Source organism: Euprymna scolopes, chromosome 9 (genome assembly GCF_053919585.1).
Source record: "Euprymna scolopes isolate OS-2025 chromosome 9, ASM5391958v1, whole genome shotgun sequence".
In the NCBI taxonomy this organism is placed as follows: domain Eukaryota; kingdom Metazoa; phylum Mollusca; class Cephalopoda; order Sepiida; family Sepiolidae; genus Euprymna; species Euprymna scolopes.
In genome coordinates, this window is record NC_136490.1 from 23,099,683 (window position 1) to 23,109,682 (window position 10,000).

The 10,000-nt window shown below is 30.7% G+C and overlaps 1 protein-coding gene across 12 annotated transcripts in view; it reads left to right on the forward strand.

The window, feature by feature from the left end:
* Nucleotides 1–10,000, forward strand: part of LOC145284464 (uncharacterized) — a 763,119-nt gene that overhangs the window by 668,447 nt on the left and 84,672 nt on the right. The window lies entirely within an intron of this gene.

The following is a 10,000-nucleotide window of genomic DNA, read 5'->3' on the forward strand; positions in this document are numbered from 1 at the left end:
TAAGAGCTGAATTTTACTACTTTAGCTGTTACATCCTGAACCCTCAAATTCACAAGTTCGACAAAAAAAAAAAAAAAAAAAAAAAATCCACAAAATACACCTGAAAAATTTCGGAGGTTACATCGTTTGAAACATTATGCGAATAATACTCAAGATAAGAACATTAGTTTGAATACTCCAAATAATGCAAATCACCAATCTCCATCTAAAAAAAAGCAAATCAGAAACAAAATTTATTTTTCTTTTGCTGCATTATTTCAAAGTTTCACCTATTAAACTTATTATCTCCCTTTATTAGGACCTGTTCTGAACCAGATATCATTGCTAGTATATTATTATATGATGTAAGAATTTATACGAAAATATATTTTAACTTTAATGTCCATCGTGTAAGATTTTTATATTTTATTGTAGGTTGTTATTTGAACACAAAAAACATATCGTTTTAATAACTATTAAGATATTAACTAAATAATACATTTTGAGTACATGCTCATAGAGAGTCTAGCTGTTTGATGTATATGCTTGTAGATTTGTATAATATTGACGTGTATGTGTATCTTATACACTATACATAAATAATCAAATCTAATATTATGCAATATATATATATATATATATATATATATATATATATATATATATATAGGCATAAGCTTGATGAATTCTCACCAGAATAAAACGCGGAATACTCTGTGTAGGTTAATTGCCATATATATTTTTATAATTATATACCTAGCTCTACCTATGTATTGATCACTGTTGAAGTAAATACTGAAAATTTACGCACAAAATTATATCTTTGTATATTAATCTTTATTTTATTAAATGAAGCAGTCATATATATATATATATATATATATATATATATATATATATATATATATATATATATATATAATAAAAATTACAATTAAATCCCGCATTTTGCTAATTCCTACGCTCTGATGAGAAGGAAAGTATTTCTTTGAAACTATGCGGATTAAGGACTATCCACTTATCAAGTGTTTCCTTTTCAGATTAAATAGGTTTTGACTCTTTTTCAAAGTGTTTTTAACAGGTTTTATTAACTGTTTGCTCTTATATATATATAAAGATGATACGACACTGACACATATACAGAATGTCTATGGAAAAAGCTTAAATGTCTTCCGGAAAGAGATTGAAATAACATGAATGCTTAAAGGAGAGCGATTAAAGGCCTTCTAGAAACTATATTTTAGTGTTTACTCTTGAGTGATTTGTCAGGGCAATCTGGCATGGGCACACTTTTTTTCTTTACGTCATCATCATCATGCAACCTGTCAGTCTTGACGATGACTAGTTCGGGCTTCAGTGCTTTATCCCTCGGTGTTGGCGTAGTCTCACTCCACACCAAAGGACTTTTCACTTTGGTTCCAAACGTTCTTGCGCAGTTTAGTGGCAGTATCTGTTGCGCATCCCTGAACCTGCAATGCTCATGTCCAGTGGAGCGAACACGCAACGACTGGCAGCAGAGGAGGCCGCATCCTCTGGCCGAAAGAAATCTCAGCGTCCGCTACTAGGCCTTTTCTTTCTGGATTAGGTTCCATAGCCTTTTAAAGAAAACTGCAAGGCACCAGTAGGATTTGAAGTTCCCATCTCTTAGCGTTTTGCTGTGATAATGCCCACAAGGCAGTTGTGTTTGATTTTGGGGGTTTGTTCCTCCAGTCTTCGCCCAATCAAGGGCATACACAAGACAGTGGCGTAGGGATTGATAGTGTACCAGGGCATGTCCACACATCGGTGGACCATAACTCAGTACCTCTGGGGTCCCCTACTACTCCGAGATTTCATACAAGTTTAGCCTGGGGTTGCAGGGTACCCAGTTACCGTGTGCGGCCAACGTGGAGCCACTGTAGGTGTCTTGATGACGTAGAGGCTATCTACTGGCAGGAAAGACTTATGCAGAGCTGCTCTCTTTTCACCACGAGGTTAGCCAGCGGAGGTAGCTGGAAGCGAGAAGGCATGCAAGCATGAACTTAACACTATCTTATACCTAACCCACTAGACTGATCATCATCCGCCCCTGCCGGATTAAGAATCCAAACGCACACGTAAACCTTTACTAAATATTCAAAATCACATATTATTCATAACCTAAATGTCTCCTCCATATAGATAGCCAACACTGGCTTTTAAGAAAAAAAACTGCACATTCTAGAAGAATACTTGTCCTAGAATCCTGTATGACCAAGGGATTATAAGATAGCTAAATGGTCAATTGGGGGAAGGAGATTATTTTATTTACTGCTTTAATAATTTAGTGTTTGAGACGTAAAAGAGACTTTATTTGTATATTCCAAGATCTAGGAATCCTATATGTGTTGACCCCCAGACGAGGGCTCTCTTCATTTATGAGAAGTTTTACTAAAATAAAATTAAACAAACGTACACAGTCTTGACTCTTAATAAATAAAATTAAGCGCACGCACAAAAACTATACAAAAATGTTTGTCCTTCGTTGGGAAATTATTTTGTCATTGAGTCCATTAATCTCCACGAATTTACAATAGACCTAATGTTATTTCAGGGATCATCAGTTGTTTACCATGAAACACTGTTTAAGAAAATTAAAACAAAACAAAACAATAATGTATATATTACACCATGACTCCCCAGCAGTGTTGGTCAACGACTTTCTTTAAAGATAGATAAAAAGAAAAATATTCCTGATATTGGATCCAATAATTAGGCTAAACTGCTCATGCTATCACACACACACACACACACACACACACACACACACACACACACACACACACACACACACATATATATATATATATATATATATATATATGATGGCAGTAAATTCTTTCTCGAATATTGCTATTACTTGATACTTCTATGCCCGACCAAACTATGGCATTCTTCGGCACACATGGTGCAGACATGAGCACCACTAGCAGCACGTGCTTGATGGTCACTTCTATGAACATACATACATACATACATACATACATACATACATACATAAATGTTGTATTTATTTTTAAAAGTGCTTTGCATGTATATTTGTTTTTAAATGTTTTGCTTCATATATATATATATATGTATATATATATATATATATATATAGATATAGATATTTGTTTTTTATTTCCACTCATCAATGATGCGTGATTTCTTAAATCCTCTTATAGCACAAATCAATGTTTTAACAGCACAAATAAAACAATCTCTACATATTCTGCAGCATTTTTTTTTCTGTAATCTCCAGAAATAAATTGCTATATTCAATTCAACTTAATTTCAATCTAAATATAAAAAGAAGATCACAACAGAAGTAAGAATTGTAAACTCGAAATCAAATCTAATTAAAAGATTGTAATGTTTTCTTTTTCATAAAAGAATACAGAAAGAAAGATGGCGTTATGATTTTCTGTCTTGTAGGAATTGTTTTCATCATCTATATTCTTCTTTTAATATTTTGCGACCCGTCGATGTAAGTGCGAGATACAAATCGAAACTTCTTCGTTCTAAATTATTCCACGCATATCAGCTTGCCAGATCTCTCCAGAGCCACTCGACACGGCCGACTTTTACTTCATATATGCTTTGAAAAGGGCTTTTATGGGAGTAGGCAAAGAACAAAGAAAAACAACGACAAAATGTCGGAATTTATAAGTAAAACAACGATTAATCGTAAAAACATTAGATTAACTATCAATGAGGTGACATTATTTTATAGCGCAATATCTGATTCATCAGAAGTCAGTGTTATTTCTGAAATTTTCGTATATAGGTTCAAAATTAAATACAAATTGTTAATAACAAACTCTAGGAGATGCGATTCGTAAAAAATTAAAAAAAAAACGCTTTAGTTTTTATTCAGTTCCGCATTTTAACTGAATTAAGGAAACTGTGGTTGTTTACATACTAAACTCAAATTTCAAAAATGGATATTAATTCTTTTTCATCGATTTAAACAAATCTTAATGTAAGTAAACCTATAAATTCTTATACTGATAATATTATTAAAATATGTTTTATTTCATTAAATGGTACTAACTAAAGGAAATAACAAATTTACTATTCATAAATTACGTACGACAATCTAATCTTTGCATTAAAAAACGAGAAAACGATAAATAATTGACTTTTATTCTTGGAATTATCGTCCTTCCATTTGAAATAGAAATCCTCGACCCTAAAAAAGATTTACTATAAACTAAACAGTTTCAAATTTACATTATTTTCAACATTTGTAATACCCTTTAATTACATGTAAAATTATCATTCATATATATATATATATATATATATATATATATATATATATATATATATATATATATATATATATATATATATATAGTTGCCCCTCGACATACGAGATGATTTCGTTACCGGATGAAGCTCGTATCTCGAATTAAAATGACACCATTAAGGAGACGTAGTGAAACACGACGTATTTGACCACCTAGAGGTTACATCTGGAAACTCGTAATTGGATTTTCGCTCTTATGTAAGGGAGGATTTTTCTCTGAAGCCATTTCGTAACTCGTGTAGCCCGAATGTTGGTGGTCCACTATATATATATATATATATATATATATATATATATATATATATATATATATATATATTTATATAGAGAGAGATATTTCCTGTTGTGGCTGTTCATTTTAACCTGAAATCATAAAAATTGGTCAGGCATATCATCAGATGTATAGCAATAACATACTGAATTTTCAGAAGTCTACGACAATTTTTCATGCCTGTAGAAAAGTCTGGAAACTCATTGTAAGCACCTCGTATGTAAAAACAAACACGCGTATCGGGAAAGTATTTGAAAACTTTAGTGATAGAATTCGACTGTCTACTAGACACCATCCTAGAGTGTCTTCAGTTTTACAGTAGATGAGTTTGTCAGGATAACTTGTCAAAATATTAATAAAAACCCTGTCCAAATATTTAAAAAAAAAACTATTATCTCAACCCTAATAAGATGCACGGTGCGACTACATAATACCTCATACAATGCTTGGTAAATCTTCAAATGATGTTGCTTATAGTACTCAGCACTACACTGGATTCTCGACCAAAGAGATAAATTTTGTCTTATGATCAAAGAAGCTCAGAAAGTCACAAGCAAGATATGAGATGAGATCGTTTGCTAGGAAATCCCGAGAAGAAAAATGTTTATAACTTATTTACAAAATCAACGTTTTAGAGGCCAAGTCGAATTTTAGTTGAACACCGAATTTCTTTGCATCAAATCTGGAAGCGTATATTGAAACTGCCGAAAGAGTAATAAATATTGTAATACGTGTATCATTGTATAAATGTGTTCATTGTTACATGTTTTTTTTTATTTCATGTATTTGATTAAAAACAAACTTTAAATATATATATATATATATATATATATATATATATATATATATATATATATATATATATATATAAGTAAAATTATGTATATGTACTGTGATTCTAAACTTATTTGCAAATACATTTACACTCTCCATCGCTTTTAGAACTCTGCCTTTCTTCCTTTGGCTCCCTTTCTCGCACTTTACCATTTTATTCTTCTTAATTAATTTTGAACATGAAGTCAAACTTTCGCTTTGATGTTTATGAATATCCGGCGCCAGCATAGACCTTACATTTCTATTGTGAAAAGGCTAATCTTTATTTCACTGTGTCCTCTCTCGCCCGCCTTTCTTTAAACACACACAAGCACATGCCCATATATATATATACGTATGTGCGTATATGTATATATGTAAGTCTATGTATGTATGTATATCTCTCTCTCTATATATGGATATATGCATGTATCTATGTTGATATATGTATGCATGTATATATGTGTGTATGTATATATATATATGTATATATACATATAAATATATGCATATATATACGTTATTATATTTATATAGGTATATGAATAAATGTATGCAGATATGTATTTGTATGTATATATATATGTGTGTGTATGTTTAAAAAGGTAGATATGTATGTATATATATGGATATACGTATGCACATATATGTATGTATATATATATATGCACACACAGATGCATACATGAAAATATGTTTATATACATACATATATATATATATATATATATATATATATATATATGTTTTATAAACGTATAAGTTTATGACATATTTGTTTGTATTTGAAAATAGGTTACTTTTTTTCCGTTTTCTCGTCATCCAAACTTAATATTGCTTGAAGCCATTACTCTTGCAAAACGAGTAATTAGATACATTTTAGGAAGAACTTAAGGTTTTGCAACATCATCTTGTAAAGCTGTTTTGAAAATAGATACGTATGCACCCCAATACAGAATTTAGAGATTGACGAATACAACCACACTCACACGGGCATATATATATATAATATATATATATATATATATATATATATATATATATATATATATATATATATATAAAGTTCACTTGCGAGAAGTGTTAATGAGAATCAGGTGGTCAACACTGATCTGATAATTGTTAATGATGGCGTAAGCTGGGAAAGCTTATATATATATATATATATATATATATATATATATATATATATATATATATATATATATATATATACTAACTAGCATTTAAGCCCGGCGTTGTCCGGGTTTTTGGAGGTGTATGTTGAGCGGTCAATAAGCGGTCAATTTTTTAAACTTTGACCCCTACTATGACCCCTTTAGATTTATTGTTTGGGGCTCAACTCAAGTTATTAACTTAGATCCGTGTCCACGGAACCTATATCTAAAATTTATAGTGTTTAGACCCAAACTTTTCGGAGGAGTTTGGTAGCGTTCTCACAGGTTAAATTATTGAACTTTGCCCCCTTAACAGCTAAATTTCTGGGCGAAAACGGATTACAAAGATTTTCCTAAATCTCAGTACCCTGTATAATAAATTTCGAGTCTGTTGACCTAAACTGACAGAGTTATTGTGTAGGGAACTGTACACTCACACACACAGACACACACACAGGCACGTTCACTTTTATATATACGAGATTATTATATAGATTAAAGCAAGTCCATAAGAATTTTCAACATTGGACGGAGAAACGACAATGTAGATACGAACTCCGCTACAATGACTCCATTTGCTAAACCCTTAGACCCGGGCCACCAAAAATTGCCAAGAAACGAAAGGAATTACTAATTAAAAAAAACGAACAATTTGGGTGCCGATATTAGTCTCTCTCTCTCTCTCTATCTCTCTCTCTCACTCACTCACTCTCTCTGTATGTATGTATACATATGTTAAACAATACATATATGTTAATATATATATCCTAAACAATATATATATATATGTTTAACAATATATATTTTAAACAATATATATCTATTTTTTTAAACAATACATATTTTTAAACAATATATATACATGTTAAACACTATATATATACATATATATATGTTAAACAATATATATTCATAAAACACACACACACACACACACACTTAAACACATGTATATGTGTGTATATATACATATATATATATAGTTTTAATAAATGTGACTTTGCATAGTTATTTTATTTTTTATTTGCTTTATTTTTCTGTATTCTGCATTGTATTGTTTTTTATTAAGTTCACATTCCTTTATATAAACTCTAGAAAAAGCTTCAAGCGAACTACGTTAATCTTTAATATATATATGTGTGTGTGTGTGTGTGTGTGTGTGCATAAAGCTCTTTTCTGTTTCCAACAGTAATAGATGTTTTATGGAACGTGGAAGCTTATTAATTTTCTGAAGTATACAATCGCAATTCCCAATCTAGTGGGTTGACATTCCTTAGTCGGGACAAGTTCTAGGACGAGCAGAATAAAAGTAGAAGCATAAATAGTGATGCTATTTTGGAGTTTCCGTTGGGACTATAAGACCCAAGATTGCAGTATATATATATATATATATATATATATATATATATATATATATATATATATATATATATATATATATAATGTGTTATATATAATGTGTTATATATATATATATAATGTGTTATATATAATGTGTTATATATATATATATATATATATATATATATATATATATATATACATAATTGATGTGACGCTTATAATGTCTAGAAGTCTTGTCGTTTAAATTATATATTCTTGCGCCAGAACTTCAGTAAATAGACTCCTTATACCAATATAAACGCTTGAATCACATTAACTAAAAATTGTCCCACCCTCCCTCTACGGCACTCTGCGGGTAATGGAGGCCACTGATAGGATCTCAGACGAGTCCTTATCATTACTGTTCATAATTTCCTCTCAATAACATCAAACAGTTATTAGCGCTTTTGGCGCCACCAAAAAAATCAAGGCTGACTCCATATTAACAAAAGACCTGTTTTTAGATTCCTACTCTTGAAACAACAACAACAACAACAACAACAACAATAACAATAATAATAGTAATAATAATAATAATACGTTTCAGACGTCTTCTCTTGCCTCCTGGGGCGCATTGTTTATAATTGATAATTCGGCATTAATTTTGGTGGTAAAATCTCCAGAAATGTAGTTTTATATGAAGTTATATTTCCCTCTTTTCAATATTCTCTTTTTCACTATTCACACACACACACACACACACACACACACACACACACACACACACACACACACACACACACACACACACACACACATATATATATATGTGTGTGTGTGTAGTAGTATTCGACTATATGGCCAAGTGTTAGTTTTACTAATTTAGAACAGCTTTAAAGCTTCACCGTTCTCTCATTTTGCGACTGAATTTCAAAGAATTTATACAGTTCGTTGGTCACTTTTTAAGCTATATTTTAAAATAAAAAATTTTCAATTTTCGTTCATTTAAACAAAAGTTTAAATAAAATTACAGGTGTTCAAAAGTCCTCAGAATTAGTAAGAAACGCGAGAAAATGGTTGCTACTGATTGACTGTTGGCTACCGTTGCTCTTTTTTCGTCATTGACGTTTTAGAGGCGATTACTTTTTATTGGGTGTTGGTTGCAATAGCAACTTGTTTGTCGTCGACACGATCATAAATCATAGAAAGAATGTCGCCCACGTGCAATCTTATTTGGGTTTTATAGGCAGAGATAGCAAAAATGATGCTATTTGCCGTGCTAGGGCTGATAATATTTCGTTTACTCCGCCGACCCTTTATTCTGTTTTTCTGCTTTATTGTCGCTTCTTTCTGTTTTTTTTTTTTTTTTTTTTTTTTTTTTTTTTTACTTAATTACGTCTTTTATTTGATTTTTTTATTTAGTCAATTTAAGATGTTGGTAATACTATTTTTATGGGTTGTAGACTATGCGTATGATATTGAACACAAAAAAGAAAATATTATTTTAAAGTAAAGCCTGGAAAAATCATGGATTACATAGAAAAATGATATTCTAGCAAAATAAAAACGATAATAATGATAAATTTATATCTTGAAATATTGCAGCATTAAGAATTTATATGTAATGTTAAATTGAATTAAAAAAAAAATCTTAATGCTGCAATACTTTAAGTTTTAAATTATATTGTCCGCTGGTTGAACCCTAACCTGCTGTCCTGTTTCCTAGTTGAATATATTACATGTATACAAGTTCTCGTTGCGCCATTCCCATAAATAATTCAATTATACCTAATTTACAACATTAACGACTGCTACACTATCACCTTACATTATTGATTCTTATCCCCGAGTGGTTTTCAGGCCTTGATAAATAGTAACTCTCAAGTAAATATATCAATCTCTCTCTCTCTCTCTCTCATATGTATATATATATATATATGAATCGATCAACGTTTCAACATTTTGACGTTCCATCAGAACTCCCCTGGGAAACTATGACAATGTTGAAACGTTGATCGATTCGGGTAAACTACGTTGCTTAGATGAGTTTCTTTATATAAGTTCTACAATTGTCTTGAGAACTTTCGAATAAATTTCAAGTTTTAGGATATGTTGACAATATACATAACTAAATAATTTATATAA